This window comes from Sceloporus occidentalis, unplaced genomic scaffold, assembly GCF_023333645.1.
Source record: "Sceloporus occidentalis isolate IW3139 unplaced genomic scaffold, rSceOcc1.0.p SCAF_104, whole genome shotgun sequence".
Taxonomy (NCBI): Eukaryota; Metazoa; Chordata; class Lepidosauria; order Squamata; family Phrynosomatidae; genus Sceloporus; species Sceloporus occidentalis.
Window position 1 is genome coordinate 3,029,851 of NW_028317084.1, and position 21,850 is coordinate 3,051,700.

Genomic DNA, 21,850 nt, shown 5'->3' on the forward strand with positions numbered 1-21,850 from the left:
ACAAATTACATAGTCAATAATAAAAAAATTCCCTTAATCTCCCTGACCCTCTTAACCTCCCCTTTCACATAACAAGTCATAGCAATAAAATCAAACAAAAACAATAACAGTTATTAAACACAAATGGTTCCATTTTATTAGGCTATTAGTCTGGAAAAGCCCGCCGAAAGAGATCCTTCATCATTAGATAGGTGATGAAAGAGATCCATCATCAAATAAATGCTACCACCAATTGTTGTTGTTAAACTTTACAGTAGATACATCAGTGTGTGTGGCATTTTGTGTGTGTGGTACAGGAAAAGTAGATAGGTCTCTTAATCCAAAGGACTTAACAGATTCAGATTTTATGAAGCAGCACTTGAATGAAAATGACTTCTAAGATGCTCTGAACAAGATACTGTGTTGTCTTTAATTTTTAAGTGCTTTTGTTACTTCTCAAGACTTTATTTAGAATTTCAATATCTTCACTCACAAGTCCATTCTTTAGCTTGTACTACTACTTACCAAGAAACCCCTGTGACAGGTTCACCTTCAAGTAATAAATGACTTGAATGCTGAGGCCCTTAAGCACCAAATTGTGGTGGTTGAAACCTCCCTGAAGTCTTCTCGAACCCTGGACCCCATTCAGAAATAGTTCAAAACTGCTGCAAAACACAGTCCCTCCCCATTCTAATCTTGCCACTTACCTGAACCCACCCAAAAGCAAAGCAATAAATATATAAATGTTGAAATAGAAACTGGAAGTGGCACATCACTTCTGGTCATCAGATATGCTGGTGCAGAGGTGAAAATTGTTCCTCACCACCTCCACAGTTGCCCACCCCTGCTATTGAATAATTATGTACATAGGATGCTATAGGTACGTATTGAGGAGTAGCTGTTCTACCATTGCAGTTCTGTGAATACTGATTATGGTTAATAACTTAGGTCCAATGCAGCAGCCTGGGGCCCAAAATAGGGCTCAGGAGTGTGGAGCGTCCACATGCTCCCGAGCCCTACCGTGCCATCCAGGCACCATCATGGTTCACCCCTGTCCACACAGGGCCACCATGATGATGCAGGCACAGCACCGCGTCCACGCGCCATATGTTCATCGTCATTGCACACGAGGGCACCAATGACACCCAGCACACTCCTTAAGAACCCACTGGGAGTGGGCTCTTTTTAGGGCTCCCGAAGGCCACACAGTTTGGGTTGCTGTGACCTCTGTGTGAGGGAGAGAGGAGCAGCGTCTCACCGCCACTTTCTCCCCATCTGTTGAGCCCCTTATTCAGCTCCCACCTCCATGTTAAACACCTTGGTCATAAACTACCTGGTAGATCAGAAGGAGTACTTCCTTTTTATTCAGCTTGGTACTAATAAGATTGAACTAGTGCTTGTGTATCCTTAAAGGTAATGAATGGTTAATTCAAATGTTCCAGTTCTGGAGGTTTAGCTTAACCTCAGTCCCAGTAATTAATGGAAGAGGTCATCTATGATTAAATCAGCAGCAGATTAATTACCCAAAATACTTAGTTTTGCAGCAGTACAAAGAGATATTTTAGATGTACATCTTTTTGAAAAACAACTAAAAATGAGAAGCTATACATGAGATATTACTGATCGTTATGAGTAGATATATTTTGAGTATCTTGTGATAAAGTAAAAATAGTGACAAGAATATAGTTAATGAGATGCAATCTGTGGGCCAAGTGTGAGCAATTTTACCTTGCAAATTAATCTTTATTTATATTCATCTATGAATTATGAACACTGGCAAAGCATTTTGACAATGTGCTATGAATAGAACAATCAAGATTATTGACCCGTGGCTATTCAAGGTTTTCTGTTTAAGAAAATGTGTTATCCCATAGCGTCAAGGGTGGCTTAAGACATTTTGCTGCCTTTCCTCTCTGTCATCCATATAAACTGAGAAACTGCATAATGAATATAATTCTACCCACAACCTATTTCATGAACTTATCTGTAGAATGTTTTTTCCTCTGTAATTATACATACTCTTCTTGTCATGAGTTGCCCCAAGCAATGATCGAGACAGCAACTTTGAACAATGCTGTGAGAGCCCTTTGATCATATTGTTTGAGCTGTGGAGAAACCAGTCTTAGTGCCTAACAGATACAGAAAAGAGATCTGCAGGTAGTATCCGGGTTGCTGAGACAGAATATGTCAACTCAAGAACAGGGTTTCCTTTGCTGTTTCTCTTTTCATGCTAGTAGGTCCCCTCAGGCCTATTTGGCAGGGGCTAATAACAGTTAACAAATATGGAAAACAAAATGGTGATCAACCGGCTGGAAACAATATGCATCCCCAGACATAAAAAGCTGCAGCAACTGTGGAACTATGGCATTAATTTCCCATGCAAGCAGAGTTATGCTCAAAATTCTGGAGCATAGATTCCAATCTTACATGGCGAGAGAAATCCAGAGGTGCAAGTGGGGTTCAGGAAAGGAAGCGGTACTAGGGACCACATCACAAACATACAATAGCTTATGGAGTGTGCCAAGGAATTCCAGAAAAAAATCAGCATGTGCTTCATCGACTATAGCAAAGCATTTGATTGTATAGATCATGAAAAGTTATGGATGGCTGTTAAAGACATGGGAATACCATTATATTTGATAGTCCTGATGAGGAATCTGTACTTAAGACAAAAATCTACTGTCAGAAGAGAATATGGAGAAACAGAATGGTTCCCTGTAGGCAAAGGGATCGGACAAGGCTACAATTTATTATCCCGTTTGTTCAACTTGTATGCAGAAAATAACATAAGAAGAGCAGGTTTGGACTCATAAGGAGGAGGAAAGAGGATAGGAGGAAGGAACATCAATAATCTAAGATATGTGAATGACACCATAGTACTAGTAGAAACATCACAGACTTGGAGAAATTATTAAGGTCAAAAAAGAACGTGAAAGTGGAGGCTTGGAAATGAACATAAAGAAAACAAAAATAATGACCACAGAGGACCTACATGCCAGCCAAGGAATCAGAAGAAGATTAGGAATGAGAGGGAAAGCAGTGAAAGAACTAGACAAGAATTTAAAGATTAAAGATATACAACTGAGCACTAACACTTGTTCAATCCATTGTATTCCCCATCACCATGTATGGATGTGAGAACTGGACAGTGAAAAAAATGAACTCATTTCAGATGTGTTGCTGAAAAAGAGTACTAAGGATACCATGGACAGCCAAAAAGATAAACAAATGGGTCATTGAACAGATCAAGCTTGAAATCTCTGTAAGCCAAGATGATCAAAATTAGTCTGTCGTACTTTGGCCATATCATGAGAAGGCATGACTCATTAGAAAATACAATAATGGTAGGAAGATAGAGGGTAGTAGCAAGGGAGGAAGACTGCATGCCAGATTCAGTTAGGGAGGTCACAGGCCTGAGTTTGCAGGACCTAAGCACAGCAGTAGAGCACAAGGAGTCTTGGAGATGTCTCATCCACAAGGTTGGCATGAGTCAGAGTCGGCTCAGGAGCAGTTAACAACAACAGTTATGACAATGACAAGTGAATGGGAGATGCCATGATAATTTTCCACAGTTCTCCAGTGTGCCCAATGAAATGTCTGCATGGCACTGGAAGGTTAAAATGGAGGTTTTAATTGGAAGATGGCCAGGGGAAGTATAATTGCTGCTTGGCTACAAGACTCTGTCAGCAGCCCTACTATGCTGGCTGCTGACTATCAGACCTACTCAAGAATTATCACACTCAGCCATCTGACTGGAAACTTCAGAGCAAGGACATGCCAACTCATAATTTGCAAAAGTCATGTCCATGTATGAACAGCTATTCCATATGGGACACAAATTAGCTAACTTGTTTCAGTAGGATGTAAAAGGTTAGCTGGGTACTAAGAACATTGCTTGGGAGTACATGGTGTTTGTGTAGTTTCATTCAGGATGAAGGTTATTTAACATGTGTGATGTTTATTGAACTGCACTCCAGGCAACACACCCCTTTGGTCTTTAATAATAAGCAGAAGTTGCAAATTTAATAACATTGTAGTCTTTAATAACACTGTAAACCAATGAGACACAATCACCAGAAGAAAGTATAAATTCTAATATCCTAAAACTAAGTTATTTAATTTTCCACTGAAACTGAGTTTTAGTCTGGACAAATAAAGGAGCAGATTGAAAGTGCCAAAATACCATAAGAGTGTCTGCCGTTGTCTGGCCCAACCAGAAGCCGGAAATTCTTGTCAAATCCTGTCTCCTGAGATTGTTAGCCAGCTCTGAGCCTTGCCTGTTGCTGGTTATTAGAGAGCAAGGAATGTAGCTCAATGTAGCATCTCTGAAATGTAAAAAAATAGTGGACAGATAAACATCTTCTTTGCTTTTTTAAGGAAATGGCCTTTTTGTTTTTCCTTCCCCCTTAATAGCATGTGGCACAGCGTGCTTGAACTGCAGCATCTGACTTTGTGTTTGCTACTGTTGTGGCTTCATTCTTTCAGCTCTTTTCTTTATCTCTCTCACTTTTTTTACTTCATTTTATTGTTCACCAATATGTACAAAGTTCTGTGTTAAAAAATTTTCAGTTTTTGCGATTACAAGAAGTTTAAATTACAAAAATCAAAAAAGTTTCAGTTACAAAATAGATATATAATATTAACTAATATGAATAATGAATTTATAATGACTCCCAAGTAGTGAATTACTAATAACAAAAAACCTATAGATACAAATGTGTGTGTATTAAAGCTCTTTTCTTTCTCCAGGTCACTCTAATTTGGATGTGACGTATAAAAGCAAAGGTAGGGCCCATACAGACAGGCCAAAATAAAGCTGCTTCAGGTCACTTTGGAGGTATGCTGTTTAAGTGATGCATGCGTCCTAAGAGTCCAGAAGCTGTGCCAAAGCCAAGCTCCAGCCCTTAGGACTGGAGTGTGGCTTTGGCACGGCTTTTGGACTCTTAGGAGACATGCATCACTTAAACAGCATACCTCCAAAGTGACCCAAAGCAGCTTTATTTTGGCCTGTCTGTATGGAGCCGTAGACAGCAGCAAGGCTTGAAATCCTATTTCTGACTTGAAAATGGTTAGATTAGTAGAGGAAATTTTGGCCTGTTACAGACAGCCAAAATAAAGCTGCTTCAAGTCACAGTGGAGGTATAGTGTTTCAATGATGCATGCGTCCTAAGAGTCTAGAAGCCACACCAAAGCCACACTCCAGTCCTTAGGGCTGGAGCGTGGTTTTGGTGCAACTTCTGGACTCTTAGGACGCATGCATCATTGAAACACCATACCTCCACTGTGACTCGAAGCAGCTTTATTTTGGCTGTCTGTAACAGGCCTTTATATTTGTACCAGGAGTGTAACAGTGATAGAACCGGACTTTATGGGTGGGTTGGTAGATTTTTCTTCTTTGGCCTTTGAAAGCATTTTCATAGTAGTTGGGGTGCATCTACACTGTAGGAATAATCCGGTTTCACACCACTTTAAGTACTGTAGCTTCATCCTATGGAATCCTGGTATTTATGGCATCACAAGGTCTTTAGCCTTTTCTGCCAAAAAGTGCTGGTGCCTAACCAAACTACAGATCTCAGGATTCTGTAGGATGTAACTATGGCAGTTAAAGTGGTGTCAAGCTGCATTATTTCTACAAGAAAGATGCTCCCTCAGACAATAAAAAAGTATCACAAATGCTTGATTGAGAGAGTAGTTTGGTGAAGGAGAAAGGAGCACAAAGAAAAGAAGAGAGAAGGTGGATTAATGAGAGAAAGCTAACGGTAACATATTGATTGAAATGAGCCATCCAATTATTTTGCTCCAGACTTCTAGTAGTAAAGTGCTGTCGAAGAAATTCATGAGCTGGAACTAAAAATGCAAAAATAAGCTCTCCGTCCATGTCTCTGCTTATCCAGATTATTAAACAACCGTGAGCTCCCTTATTGCATACTTTACTTTAATTGAAACATTTCAGTATCTGTACACAAACAGTCCTAGTTTTATATACTTTGAAATTAATTAGGCTCATTAGACTAAAAGTTACCATAGGAGAAAATGTTCTGTGCTTTGTAAGTCTCAGCTTCCATGAGGTATGTTAGTTCCAGATGTTAAACTGTTTTTTTTCAGAAGCCTTGTTAAGACGCCAGACCATTTTGATTTTCTGAAGGAGTTTCCAGACCCCAGCTGATTATCACAACATGTAGGAATTCAGACTCAGGATTCGACTATGAAGTCATTTCAGCAGCTGCAACAAATATGTGTGAAAAGGCAAGCTCCTGGAACTATCCTCTAATGCCCTTAAAAGGTTTTTAGAAAGTGAATACTTTTTTCATTCTTCATAATATGCTTCACTCCTGGTATTTCATTCACACTTTTGTTAACTATTTTGGTAGCATACATTACGTTACATTTATCATGGAGCAGGCTTACTATACATGTTACAATTCAAATTATAGTAATCTGTAGAAAGTGTCTGATGCTTAAATTAACCATTTATATTCTCATTGTCAAAACTAAAGGATCACATCAAGATCTCATTAGATTTGGCTTGTTCCTCTTGTAAAATAATAAATGTGAAGACTGGATTTTGACTGAAGATGCAGAAATCTTGCTTTGCTTTTCAGCCAGTTTTCCATTATATCTGAAATGGCAAACTGTGGCTTAATGTTAGTTAATGATTAAGCCAAGAAACAAAAGCCATTTTGACACTAAGATGTAGAGATATATGGTAAAATATAATACACATAAGGTTGGAGAAGAAAAAAGACAGAATACAAAATATTGAAGATAATCTTATGTTTGTTAGAATACCAAAAATGTTCTTTTTCTTTATTTTTAAATCATGATTGTGTGTGTGTGTAATATATATATATATATATATATATATATAGAGAGAGAGAGAGAGAGAGAGAGAGAGAGAGAGAGAGGTAAAAAAATAAAATAAAAATGGAGCAAAGAGAAGACATCTAATTAAAGTTAGGCTGCTACCATGCTGCACAATTAATGTGGTTTGACACCACTTTAACTGTCATTGCTCTAACCTACGGAATCCTGAGACTTGTATTTTATTAAGGCACCAGCACTGTTTGGCAGAGAAGGCTAAAGACCATGTAAAACCACAGATCCCAGAATTCCATAGCATTTGACCATAGCAGTTAAAGTGGTATCAAACTGTATTAATTCTGCAGTGTGGCAGCAAGCCTTAGTTGGTATCCAGGAGCCACCTCCCAGGTCCTTTGCCAGCCCACATGCATTGATGCTGAGATTAAGTTTTTTAAATGTGGTAAATTGGGTCTGGAAAAAAACTGGAGAGGAATACAGGAAATACTAGAATGCAATGGTTTAGCAGTAGCAGTGTCTGGATATTATCATTCACTCAGGAGGAACACCTGATGTTTTTTCAAAAGGCTTATGGTAGCAGTATTTTGTCCTGCAATATATATTTAAACAATGCTGCTACCAAAGGTTTATTTATTGACAAAGTGAGACCTATGGGTGTAGCAAAAGCAGAAGGATATTTATTAGCCATTCATAAAATACAAATCTAAATGTAAATTTCTCAGCTGTTAATAGGTAAAATATTGTATCACATAAAAGCATGAGAGCCAGCGTAGTGTAATGGTTGAGTGCAGGACTATGACTCTGCAGACCAGGGTTTGAATCCCTGCTCAGCACTGGGTGACCTTGGGCAAGTAACACTTTCTCAGCCTCAGAAGGTGACAGTGGCAAACCCCCTCTGAAGAAATTTGCCAAGAAAACCATGATAGGTCAGAAACTACTTGAAGACACACAGCAATAATGGAAAAAGTAAATGTTTACATCATTAGCAAAATCAGTACAGCTGAAAGTCCTTTTGGGATAAAGCCATCTTGTCAGGCACACTGGGAAACATCTGTACAGTATAATCTTGCTAGCTTCCAAGTACAGAGTCCAAGATAGAGAGAGTTTAGAATTTGTCATAGTAATTGATAATGTTGTTTCTCAATTGATATTTCCCTGTCTGCACTTTGCTTGCTATTTACTGTAATCGGATCCGTTAAGTCATCTTGCCATGATTATGAAGTTTCACTGGGGAGAAACCAGCCTGCGTTTGAGGACAGGTGAATGTCATGCTGTCGTAATTTTTTGGACTGAGGTATGTGTGTGATGAGAGAGAGAGAGAGAGAGAAGTGAATTAATAGTGGACAGTGAAATGAATACTAATGATATTTGTGTCTTTGCTTTAATTTACTACTGAATGTGACAAGTTGTGATTTTACAAGCTGAGGTTAGGGAGAGTTTTAAATTTAGATGCAGCACACAGAGAACTGCAGGTGTCAAAATATGACACAACAAACATAGAAGACAGCTTATTAATGCAGGGTGACTGAGAATGTCTTATTTAAGTTCTGAATTATCTTGGTAAATAAATTAGAAATGGGCTTTCTGGGCTGGCATTTGAAAAGTTACTAGATTTTCTTCTGTCTACCTATGTGCAGGGATGAAAATGAAATAATTTTCTTCTGGTGTTTAGCGACATGGTATGTTTTATATTTAGATAAATCTGTTTCACACGAAGCAGATTTGAAAAAGAGTATTTTGGATGGCCTGCAGTTATGATGATTTCAATATCACCATCTACAAAAATTCATAGATATGATTTATTATATGGTCTTTGTGAAACTATACACATAACTAAAAATGTAAAGAGCACTAGCAGCAAAACATTAGTAACTCAAAATTATCCACCAGAGAGTTTGCCTTCTTACAAAGTTCTAATTTCTTTTCTACTGCTTTGCCTCCTCCCCTCTTAGGATTGCTTTGTTTTTCTTTTTGTTTTGAAGTGTGGAATTAGGGCCACCCCCATTTGCTAAATCACACAGAACTAAAACATAGATGTTTAAAATTATATATAACATAGTGGCTTGCAGTGGAGTTTTCTATACTCTCCTGCATTTCATGGATGAACACCAGGATGCATGTGGCCAAGCAAAATCAGACTGTGGTCAAATGGCAAAAGTTATTAATGAGAAGGAACACACAAGCTAGGAGAGGCTGCAGCCGCTTGCTTTTTCCTGAGCCTACTGGGAAGGGCAAGAATCTGCTACTTCTTTCTTCTCCCTCCCTGTTCAGTTATTTGAATGCAATCTAATTTCATACGTTGTATTCAGTTTGCTGCAACTGAAGTAAGCTGAGGGCAAAGGGGGAATATGGGAGTAGAAAGAAGAGGAGAGAGGAGAAAGAAAGCAGCTGAAAAAGTGGGACAACAGAGGATTGATGGAGTTTATGGTCTTCTGGAGTATGAAAGGTAATGAAGGCATGACAAAATTGCATTTTAAAAATGTAACAAGTAGGTGGGGGGCATCTAGTTTTAAATGTTAGTTTTAAAAAGCACTTTTATACACTTTTAGACAGGATTGTAACAAGTGGAAACATCATTTACAAAGGTAGAGACATTGAATGACACGTTACTTTTAGTTTCTTTTACAATTTATTTATTTATTTTTATCTATTTTATTTTCTTATATCCCACTTTCCTCCCAATATAGGGACTCAAGGCGGTGAACGACAAGTATGAAACAATACACTTTAAAAACAGTACAACAATATTAAAATATATAAATATAACATTTAAAAAATAATTAAACTATTTTAAGATTAAAACAGTTATAAATTAAAATAAAATATGTTAAAAATATAAACCATTAAAAGTTATATTGCACAGCATTAAAAACCTAGTACTTATCGTCTTAAAAGGCCTGACTGACTTAAAAGGCCTGAGTGGGAAAGCACTCCTGGTCAACTGCTGATAACTGGGCTTCTAGACTCAGTGCTGAATCCAGAAGTACCCCCAAACTACAAACCTGAGTTTTCAGGGGGAGTGTAACCCCATCTAACACAGGCAGTATCCCTATTCCCGAATCTGTCTTTTGACTGACCAGGAGCACCGCTGTCTTTTCTGGATTAGTTTCAGTTTGTTTGCCCTCATTCAGTCCATTACAGCAGCCAGATCCGGTTTGGGACAGAAACAGCTTCCTTGCAATTAGGTGGAAAGGAGTGATAGAGCTAGCTATCATCTGCATACAGGTGACATTCCTGTACTCCAAAATTCCAGAAAACCTCTCCCAGTGGTTTCATGTAGATGTTAAAAGGCATAGGGGACAGGACTGAGCCCTGAGAGACTCGACAGACCAATGACCAAGGAGTTGAACAGGTATCCCCCCCCCCCCCAGTACCACCTTCTGATAATGCCCCTCCAAGAAAGAACAGAGCCACTGTAGAACGAGCTCCATCCCAGAGAGACGACTCAGAAGGATACCACAGTCGATGATATGGAACACCGCTGAGAGGTCCAGTAGAACCAACAGGGACACACTCTCCCTGTCTACTTCCCTGCGTAGATCATCCACCAAGGCAACCAAAGCAGTTTCTGTCCCATAGCCAGTTCTGAAACCACACTGACATGGATCTAGATAATCCATCTCATCCAGGAACGCCTGGAGTTGGGAAGTCACCACATGCTCCAGCACCTTGACCAAAAATGGATGATTGGAGACTGGTCTGCGATTACCTAGTACAGTAGGATCCAGGGAGGTGTTTTTCAAAAGAGGTCTTAACAGCCTCCTTCAGGTGTGTTGGGACCCTGCCTTGCTGTAAAGAAGCATTAATCACTTCCCTTACCCACTCCATCAGTCCTCCTCAGTCCTGTTTAATAAGCCAGGAAGGTCAAGGGTTTAGTATACATGTAGTGGCTCTCACCTCTCCAAGGATCCTTTACTTAAGAAAAGAGCACTTTTATGCATTTTAGAGGCATTGTTAATGTAATTTTCCAGGATTTATACCATTTTAATTTCACTCCCCCGCCCCAAAAGGTAATGAGCAACACAACAGGTTACTGTTTAAGCCAGGGGTAGGCAACCTTTTTGAGCCGGGGGCCGGGTTGCTGTCCCTCAGACAACTGGGGGTCCGAAGCCAAAAAATAAATAATTATTTTTAAAAAAATAAATATATATATAAATAAACCAGGACAAATGTAGGACAAAATTTTCAAATGGAAGACACTTTTTTTTAAAAAATGGAGGACACGCGAAAAAATTTGCTGATTTTTTAAAAAATGTTAATATAAATGCATGTTTCTGAGGCTTCTATAGACAATTGTCCCCCAAAGGCCCTGGCGGCAATCGGCAGCAGGACTGGGCTGGGGCCAGTCCCAAGGCCTTGCCGGGCCGCATCCGGCCCACGGGCCGCAGGTTGCCTACCCCTGGTTTAAGCAGTGTAACAAGTAATGACACAAAACATTAATCTCCCAATCATTTCAGTGAGTAATAGGGAATGAATTACTTCTTTAAAGTAACATACGAAGTTCTGCACTGTAATCTGCTTCAGCATCCAAACAGCCCTTTCCGTAAGCTCTTTAGTATAAGGCTCCTTCTGCTCTGTGTGTACCACAAGAAAAGAGAAAAGCAAGGCATACAAAAACAAACAAACAAACAAACCCGAGAACACATGCTTTTGAACTCATAAAATTTTAACCTGGTAGAGAATTTTACTTGCTGTTTCTAGATAAATAGAAAACAAGATTTTCCTGACAGATTTTTATGGCAGTGTCCAACAAACAATGATGTCATGTAGGAAGAAATATAGAGGTCTTGATCACAGATGACAAGATTATTTTGTTTTGTTTTATCTGAGCGTCAGTAAATTTCCTAATTAACAAATGCTGTAACTGGAGAAGAGGAGGGCAGAGGGGTGGAAGAGCAGATCCAAGGAAGATTTTTCTTAATAAGCTTGGTTATTTATGTCTTTAAAGGATTCTGTATTGTCTGTGCTCTTGTTGTTTACTTGGCATCTGCTTATTGACCACTCACTTGTTGATATGATAAGAATGTAAGAACCTTTCTGTATCTCACCAAGTAAAGAGGCAATGTAGTCCACCTTTGTGTTTCCAGCAGTGGGCAGCTTTTCAAACACCCTCAAGGAAGGCTTGAAGGAAACATCCCATGCCTGCTCACCACACATGCACACACACACAAATGGCACACACACATCCCACACCCAGCAACTCATATTCAGAGGTGCACTGAATCTGAACATAGGTTTAATTGTCACAGCTTAGAACTGTTGAAAAACCTTTTCCCCAATGATTTTTATCACAACTAAGAGAATTATATATAAAGAGTAACATGGGTATAATGCATTAAATAACTGAAATAACAGGGTCATCCTAGAATCTTGTACTTTGAGGGAGGAGGGAGGAAATCTTGCTTTCACACAACATGCATTTTTTAAAAAATTATATCAGGTTGCCCCATGCTTTTTTCTGTACAACACAGTACTGTTCCAAAGTTCAAAGAAAATACCTATATAGGAGGGAGGGATACAGTTCACCCATAGTGTTCGTTTTGCAACCCCTAGTTCCTCCAGATTCCCCTGGATCTATCTATCTTTGTTAAAAGAAGGGCATGTGGGTGAACTGCCTCTGCTGGTAGCCTCCAGGAGCAACAATTCAGTTTTCAGTAGGTCCCCCTGCACTGTTAAACATCAAAACATACTCATTCTTCAAAACCAGCTGTTAGTAATTTAGTTTTTCTTTATTTTCTCCCCTCCCCTTATAGCTGCAAGTTATTTTATTACAGTCATAGACTAGCACAGGTAAAAAGGGCATACAGAATAAAAGAAGGTAAAAACACAGATTAAAAACAGTATTTAAAATATCCTTTAAAAATCCAGTGTGGCTGGACAAGATTGGTACTAGCCTATTGTGAATGCCATTGCCTGACAGATCTTAACTGCAGTTGCACAGAATCTGGTAACATTATATGTTATATGAAAGTTTATGTTGAATTAACAAAAATTTTGCAAACTGCTGAAAAGTTTGCAGAGTTTCTCCTTGAGAGCACATTCTTGTGGATGTCACATTGTTAATGTTCTACATTAATATATTAAAAAATATCAGCTGACAGAATAGTCACCTGTAATCTTTGAAAAGCTTTAATTTACACGTAAGGAAAGGCTGCCATGTGGCATGGTTAAGAAATGTAGGCCATTGAATTAAATTAACAGAATTTAATTAGAAAACGCAAGTGATATTAATTTTAATAATATTTTACTGCAAGATTTTATTATATGTATGTTCCATTTCTATAGAAATTTTAATCTAACAAGAATACAAGTTACCTTCTACCAGTTCAGCACAATGGGCGTACTTTTGCATCAGTGCAGCAAAACATCTGGGTGATTATGTAGGCTTGCCCAGAATGGCAAGCCCTGCCTTGGAGACAAACTTGATGATTCAATAAACTGGGGTGGGCAACCTGTAGACCTCTGTGGACTGCAACAGCGTAAGGAGAAAAGAAAATTAAATGTACTGGTGCCATTTTCAGAGGTACCTGCACATATCCTTTAGTTATCTTTAAATGTGTGTTCATAAGTATGTAGGTGTCTTGGGTCCTAAAAATAAATTGTGTTAACATACCATTAATATAGAAGAACATTTGAAAAAAAAAGTTGGGCTTTCTCTTTTTTGTGCTTGATAACTAGAATTCTTTATAACAAACTACTGTCCTTGCATGTTGTTTGATCATTAATACTGAATCATTGCTTCTCATGAGCTTACAGACTTACTCAGTGGTGGAGGGTAATTGTTTAGTAACTTATTATGTCAACTCATTTGACTTTACATCTCGATTTTCAGATTTTTAAACATCTCCACCAATGACACTTCCTTTTTGAAGTGGTGGGTTTGCATGCTCCCATGAAGTAAGAAACCATGTTGGTGGCAGCAATGCTGCTAGTAGGGTCTCTTATGTCACATATGCTTTTAATAAAATAATAAATAATAAAAATTTTATTTGTATACCGCCCTTCCATCGATCAGGGCGGTGAACAGCACAATAACAATACAAAAACACCATAAAAATACAATACATTCATATTAAAAACAAAATTAAAACACCATCAGCCGATCACCATTGTCGTGGGGGGGGGGGGGGAGACCAGCTGGAACTTCATTCGGGGAATGCAGATTGAAATAAGAAGGTTTTTAGCTCCTTCTTAAACTGGGCCAGGGAGGTGGCCGAGCAGAGCTCTATGGGCAGCGTATTCCAGAGGGCCGGGGCGACGATGGAATATGACCTCCTCGTTGTGGAGGTTAGTCTAGCCCCTGGGACCCTCAGTAGTTGCTGCCCAGAAGTTCTGAGGGTGCGGGGCGGAATGTATGGAGAGAGGCGGTCCTTCAGGTATCCTGGGCCCAAGCCATATAGGGCTTTATAGGTTATCACCAACACCTTGTACTGTGCCCGGAAGCGGATGGGCAGCCAATGCAGATCTTTAAGTATAGGTGTAATATGGCTGGCCCTGGAAGTACCAGTGACCAGTCTGGCTGCCATATTCTGTACCATCTGTAGCTTCCGGGTATGGTATAAGGGTTGCCCCATGTAGAGCGCATTGCAGAAATCCAATCGAGAGGTTACCAGAGCATGTACCACCGTTTCAAGGTCTCTCTGGGCCAGGTATGGGCGCAGCTGGAGAATAAGCCGAAGCTGATAACAGGTGCTCTTGACTGTCGCATTCACCTGAGCTGTAAGGTGAAGCGACGAATCAAGAAGCACCCCCAAACTGCGCACGGAGTCCTTCACAGGAAGCGTGATCCCGTTCAGGACAGGTGGAACCACCGCCATTCCTGGACCAGGGGAACCTATCACAAGTACCTCCGTTTTCTCTGGATTCAGACTGAGTCGGTTTTCCCTCATCCAGCCCATTACCGACTCCAGACAGGCCACGAGAGGAGAGACGCCATCCTCAGTCACTGCATCAGTCGGAGACATAGAGAAAACTATTTGGGTGTCATCAGCGTACTGATAACCCCACGCCCCATGTCTCCGGATGATCTCTCCCAGCGGTTTCATGTAAATGTTAAATAGCATGGGAGACAGAATGGCTCCTTGAGGGACCCCAGTTGTGAGGGCCCTCTTATCGGAGCACACGTCTCCCAGCTGCACCATCTGGAACCTCCCAGAGAGGTAGGAGCGGAACCACTGGAGCGCAGTGCCCCCGATTCCCACCTCTGCCAGGCGCTCCAGAAGGATACCATGGTCTATGGTATCGAAAGCCGCTGAGATGTCCAAGAGCACCAACAGGGACACGCTTCCCCTATCGATGCCCAGACGGAGATCATCGACCAAGGCGACCATGGCCGTCTCAACCCCGTAGCCCGCCTGAAAGCCAGTTTGAAATGGGTCCAGATAATCCGTTTAATCCAAGATCGATCGAAGCTGGATTGCAACCGCCCTCTCGATCACCTTCCCCAAAAATGGCAGCAGCGAGACTGGCCGATAATTACTATGTACCAGGGGGTCGAGGGAGGGCTTTTTTAGCAGCGGTTTTATGGTGGCCAATTTCAAGCTGGTTGGAAATTGCCCATCCCTCAGTGATGTATTTATAATCCGGTGTAACAGCAAGGTTACAGCCGGTCCCCCCTGAGCCGCTAGCCATGAGGGACAGGGATCGAGAGAGCAGGTTGTCTTCCGAACACTTCCAAGGATCTTGTCCACATCATCGGTACTTACCAACTCAAACTGATCCAGTTTAACAGAGTCCACGGAGGCTCTGGATGCCTCTACCCTAGGTTCTGCTCTAATGCCGGCGTTAAGACCTTCGCTTATCCGAGAGGTTTTATCCACGAAGAAGTTGTTAAATTGGTCACAGCAGGCCTTAGAAGGTTCAAGGATCTGGTTCGGGGCGGGAGGGAGCTGAGTTAGCTCCCTGACCACCCTGAACAACTCTGCTGGACGCGATTCCGCGGACGCGACACGAGCACCATAGAACAAATTCTTAGCTGCTCGTATTGCCTCTCCGTAGTCCTCCAAAAGGCGGTCTAGGAGAGCCTTGTCGGCTAAGCGTAGGTGTTTCCGCCAACGGTGCTCTAGCCGTCGCAGGTCCCGTTTCCTCGCCCAGAGATCTTCTGTGTACCAAGGCTTACGTTTGGAAGCAGGTCTGAGAAGGCGCTTGGGAGCGATACTGAGTATAGCCCTAGAGAGACCGGTATTCCAGATACCAGTCAGGGCATCAACAGAGTCGCCGTCACTTCCAACCATGTGTCCCTCTAGGGCTTCCTGGAACCTTTTGGGTTCCATCAGCCTTCGAGGGTGGACCATCCTAATAGGTCCACCACCCCCGGGGGGGATCTGGGTAGAGACCTTGATTTTTGCCTCCACAAGGAAATGATCCGTCCATGACAGGGGGAAAATACTGGTTATTTCCGCCCACGGATTTTCCGCATCCGAACAAAAGACCAAATCCAGTGTATTACCCGCAAAATGCGTTGGACCCGAAATCAGCTGGGACAGGCCCATGGCCGTCATGGTCTCCATGAATTACCGAGCCGCACCGGATGGAACATAGCTGGCCGTGAGGGAGATGTTGAAGTCGCCCAGGACAAGTAGCCTGGGCGTCTCCAGCATCAGCTCCGCGACCAGCTGTGTCAGCTCGTTAAGGGAGTCCGATAGCGCACGGGGTGGCCGATACACCAACAGAATCCCTAGACTATCCCTAGCTTTTAGGGTCAGGTAAATACACTCGATAAAGGAAGTCTGCCGGATGTGGTTCCTGGTAAGAGACAAGGTGTTCTTATATATCAAGGCCACACACACACACCCCCCGCCCACCTAACCTGGGCTGGTCCTTCACCTTTTGCTGAGGAGCAGGATTAAGTGTGCCAAACAGCTACTGGGCATTAGCAGTTGTGTGTGCGTGTGTGTGTGATAGAGAGACTGATGGATGATCTCCCAGAGACAACAGCAGTGACACCATAGTTAACGCTTATTAGTACTGGGCAAACAGAGGCGTGGTAAGCCCCTTTTGAATGTCTTTTACCATAAAAAAAACCCTATGATTATACAGTCCAAAATGAAACAAGAGACAATGCCAGAAGATCAAACTCATGAGTCATATAGCACTCACCAAGCTACTGGGGTACAGCAGAGGACAACTATGAGTAGCACTGTGGCTAATAATGCAAGTGGACTCAAGCCAATAAGACATGTAGCTGTTGACATGCTCAGAGGTAAAAGGAAAGTTCAAAGCTGCACAGCACGTAATAAGAACATGGAATACATAACTGCTTGTGCTCACCCTAAGGCTTGATGGATGAACAGGGAACTACAGTAAATGGTGGCCATGAGATGTGTGTGGGGAGGCACCCAGGTATGGGCGAGGCTGAGAAAACACACGTATAACAAAAAGGATGTAAAGGCAAGAGTTAAGGTACTTTGAGAGGGAATGCTAGAGAGCCACCACGGCCCCCATTTTCCCTCCCAGGCATTCAGAAAGACCAGAAGCAGCATCGCAGTAGAGAGAGTAGAGGAAGTTGCTGCTTCTTTTAGGTTCTCCTGGGATGGACTAAGTTATTGCCTTTTGCCACTCTACTCAGAGAAGGGAATGGTTCCTTTTTTGATAAGAGTTAAGGTATAGTATTTGCATTGACCCATGGATAGGTTGACCCAGGGTTTTTGTTTTTTTTTTGGGGGGGGGGGCAACTTTTGGACAAAAACTTACAGACTAATATATGAGTATATACATTACCTGGGAGAGGGCCCATTAAACTCAGTGTGACATTTTTCAATGTGGATTTGTCTAGGATTGTACTGTAATGCGAAAAATCTATACATATTCACTCACAAGTGGGCTTTAGTCTTAGGTAAGAACGGTCCAAGTGATTTTTAAAAATGATCCAAAAGTAAAGGTGTTCTTACTGGGTTTTGCACCATTCATTTAAAATTATCCTGTATAAATCTTCCTCTAATACTATATTCATGTGGGCATGAACGCAACCTTCCAGCCCACATGATTTACATCTGTAGCTTTTCATAATGTTTTTAGAAATGGATATTAATCAAACACAACTATTTCATCCTCATGCTTATGTTATTAGTCTTTATTTGCTACCTTGCTCTTCCCTGCCCCAACATTTTTCTCTCTGCTTACATTGTGCATTTAATTGATTATGTGTCAAGACCATTTTATTTTATATTATTTTAAAACTATTTTTGTACAGTTCCTAACACATTTTAATTTTTTAAGATAAACAGTAAAGATAATGAATAAAATGGGTTACTTAGCAGTAATTGCCACCTGAAAGATATTTCAGCCCTTTAAGCTAGTACTCTCTGAAATAGAGTACGTTTTCTAAATACCTTGTGTCAAGCTCAGAACAAACAACACAGAGGCACCAATACTGTACAAAAGTGAAATCTGACATCTCTGTTTTAGGAAAAAAGAATGTTCCTGTATGGGTTGATTGTTATCTGCATCTTCAAGTGGGTTTATTAGCAATTTAATGGAATATTGGTTATTCACAGGCAATAATAGCTCCAGCTGAAATGTCCATTATGCTCTCTTTTTCCCATGCACTTTGGAATGAGCAGAATGTGACAGCTGAGCTTTCAGCAAGCTTCATGAATTTTAAATACTTTTCATTGCAAAAAAAAAATGGGGCACATAGTGTGTGATCAATGGTGTACTTGGAGCTAGCAGTCATTCTGAGTATTATGGGATATTAGGTGTCTCAAAGATAATGAATGCTTGGCTTATGCAGGTGCATTCTTGGCCTACCGTGCATGTCCAGGCACAATAGACTGTGTTTCTCAGTCCAGCATCCAACAATTGGCCATTTTGTGAGCAGAAAACTATTTAGAAGGTTGCTTTCTCAGCATATTTATGCAAGATTTACATTTTCCAACACCATCTCCTTTGGCCAACCAAATCTTTACTGGAATGTTGGATGCAAGCTAATTATCAGCAAACATTTTCCGCCTCATCTTCATATTATATGTTTAGTCTTTCATATGTGTCCTTCCTTCCTTCCTTCCTTCCTTCCTTCCTTCCTTCCTTCCTTCCTTCCGTTACCCATCTTTATAATTAAGGCCTCAAGCTTCTAATTTTTCTTCAGTCTAGGAACACATTAAGAAAGAGAATAAATCAGAAAGAGGGTGTAGATATTCATACGGTTACATATGTTGATATATAGGGGAATTTTTTAGAAATAATATCTATAATTTTAAATAGTTTTAAATGCAATATGTGTCACCAAAGAAAATTGACAAAGTGAACTACATGCCAGTTGACTCTACTGGTCAGATGCTAACTGCTCTCACTTTTTTACGGTTCTTCACCTTTAATTTTCTCTTGGATTCTGCAGACATTTAAGTGGACAACCGACGGCTCTTAAATATAAGAATATAAAATAGGACACAGTAGTTACTATATAAACATATAAATCAGTTATCTGCCATTGACTATGCACTGCCACAAATGGTAATACAAAACACACCCAAGTGTTGTGTGTTGTCTGAAAGAGCTGCAAAATTAGATTCCGATTTTGCAGCTCTTTCACAAAGCACTTTTCAGATTCGATGGAGATAAAAAACAGCTTCAGAAGTTGTGAAGAAAATGTCTGAAAATTAAATGAAAATGATTATTTAAAAAACCTTCCTTGATTATGGATTTGTGGGTCCTCTTGACTTCCTTATCTTGGGATTCAGATATGTAACAATTTAAATTACACAAAACACATGGGTGTTATGTACATCTGCACAAAAATGCAGCCCCAAGTTTGTAGATGGCAGCCACCATCTGTAGATGAAACACAGAAAATGAGAATTTTGCAGTTGGAAGTGAGAACAGTAATGTTAATTTGGGTATATGGTGCAAATGTACGTGTTGATTCCAAAATCATAAACGCCAGAGCTGCTGTGATTTCCATTTCATCAGGAGTGCTAAGAAATGGGGAAACATGTTGAAAATGATGATGAGACATCAGAGCCCCCTAAATAATGTCCTTCAGAGCATGCTTCTTTCTTTGCATGAGAGCCAGAGTGTTATAGTGCTTTGACTGTTGGACTATGACTCTGGAGACCAGGGTTTGATTCCCCACTCAGCTATGAAATCCACTGGGTGATTTTGGGCAAGTCACATACTCTCAGCCTCGCAGGAATTCAGTGGCAAAACTCCTCTGAACAGATCTTGCCAAGAAAACCCTATGATAGCTCTGCTTTAAGGTTAGCACAAGTTGGCACAACAACAGTCACTTCAATTTTGGGGTGGTTTTTTTTTGGAGATGGCACTATAAGTTTTGCTTGAATTATTGCTGCTGCTGCTTTTTTCCTTTAACAGCACATGCTTTAAATTTTGCTTACTTTCTTCAAGGCCAATATGTAGCAGTAAGTTTTTTAAAAAGCAGTTGTGATAAAGGGAGAAGTTAACCCCACCATGATATTTTAGCTTTTATGTGGGTTTAAGTTACATATACTGAAGCTGTTGTGCTAGTCATTTCAAAGAATGCGTGCAAAGAGAAGCAGGACTATAGTCTTTTGAGACAGTTCCAGATTTCCTTTTCTTGATTTCTTCAACATTTTAGCTGCAAGCCCATTTGGTGAAATGTTGCAAGCTGTTTGCACTGGACAGTTAAGAAAACAAAAGGAGGCATCTCTATTTCTTTTCCCTCCTTCCTTCTGTTCATCAATCTGTCATTTCTGTTTTCATTTTGAAAACATTTGTTTAGTTGCCAGAGCTAAGATAACTGAGTGCCAATAAGTAACTTGTAAGAAAAGTCTTTTATTTAAAGTACATTGGCAAAAATATAGAGGATGAATATTTTACATACAGCAGCTGAGCTAATTGATGAACTTCATGTATGCAGAGACTAATGAGTTCCATTTTTAAAGTGCAGCAGCTGAGGAAACTAGTTTCTTATAAATGCCATCAAACACATTTAATATTCCTTCCCTTTAAACAGAGTTCAGTTGTCTTAAGCCCAGGGTGTCTCAGCCACATTTATTATGGATTAGATACATTCCATCTCACAACAGGAATGTGCTTATTAGGAGGGGAAATCATTGCACAAAGCAATAAAGGCTTAAGCATTCAGCCACTTGATATATCCACGGGTAGCAGTTAATATAAAAGCCTTGCATTGACTGTATATTCTTAAACCAAAAGTTAAGGCTATATGCAGCTTTCTTAAGAGAGGTGAAGAGAGTATACAAACATGAAAACAGTAAAGGCTATTTCTCTGTTTTTCTAAACAAATGTACCTCTTTCAATGCTAAGGTAACTATTTCAAAATGCAGTGGAACATTTTCCGACACAAGCTGAAGTATGAGTGGAGATGAAGATTCATCAGTGGAAAGCGCTTACTGATTGGAGTTTCTATGGTTTCAAACTTTACCCCACACTTAATCAAACTTTGAGTAGACCCATTGAAATTAATGGAACAAGCATTAATAACATAAATCTAATTTATTTCGTTGAATCTGTCTAAGCATTACTAAATGCTTAAATACTAAAGCATTTGAGGAAGTAGACGGAAATCTATGAAAGCTCATGGTGCCAACCTTTTTCTTTCAGTTAGTCCCAAAGGTGCTACAAGATCTCTCTACATAAGCCTACTAAGTTCAGATCAAAGCCATTATATTTGTGTTCGCTCAAATACAGTTATTCTATAATTTGCACATCAAAAATGTGATACAGTGGGCCCTCAGTATACTAAAATCCACCGGTGCTCAAGTCCCTTTGTATTCAATGGTGGCACTTTCTAAGCTCTTTTGTCCTTTTCTGATCCATTCCTGACGATTGAGAATTCAGGGGAGGGTATGTGGAGAGCTGGATGAGAAAGATACTATGGGATAGCGAACCAAGAAGCACCACAGTTACAGGCCAGGAATCCAAAGCAGAGGGAATGTTGTCTCAGATTGAGGGAGAGATGTTGACATCTGAGTTGGCTGTTTCATAATATTGCTGATAGGTATAAAACTAAAAAAATATCCAGTTTGAAGGTGCTTTCATTTTTTAATCAGGCATTCAGTGTCTTGTACTTTTTTTTTACATGATATGTACAAATATTTGCAAAAGTATTAAT

General features: G+C 40.3%; 1 protein-coding gene across 6 annotated transcripts in view; it reads left to right on the forward strand.

Annotated features, from left to right (window-relative positions):
• Positions 1-21,850, forward strand: part of DDAH1 (dimethylarginine dimethylaminohydrolase 1) — a 164,715-nt gene that overhangs the window by 99,977 nt on the left and 42,888 nt on the right. The gene's annotated exons all lie outside the window — the stretch shown is intronic.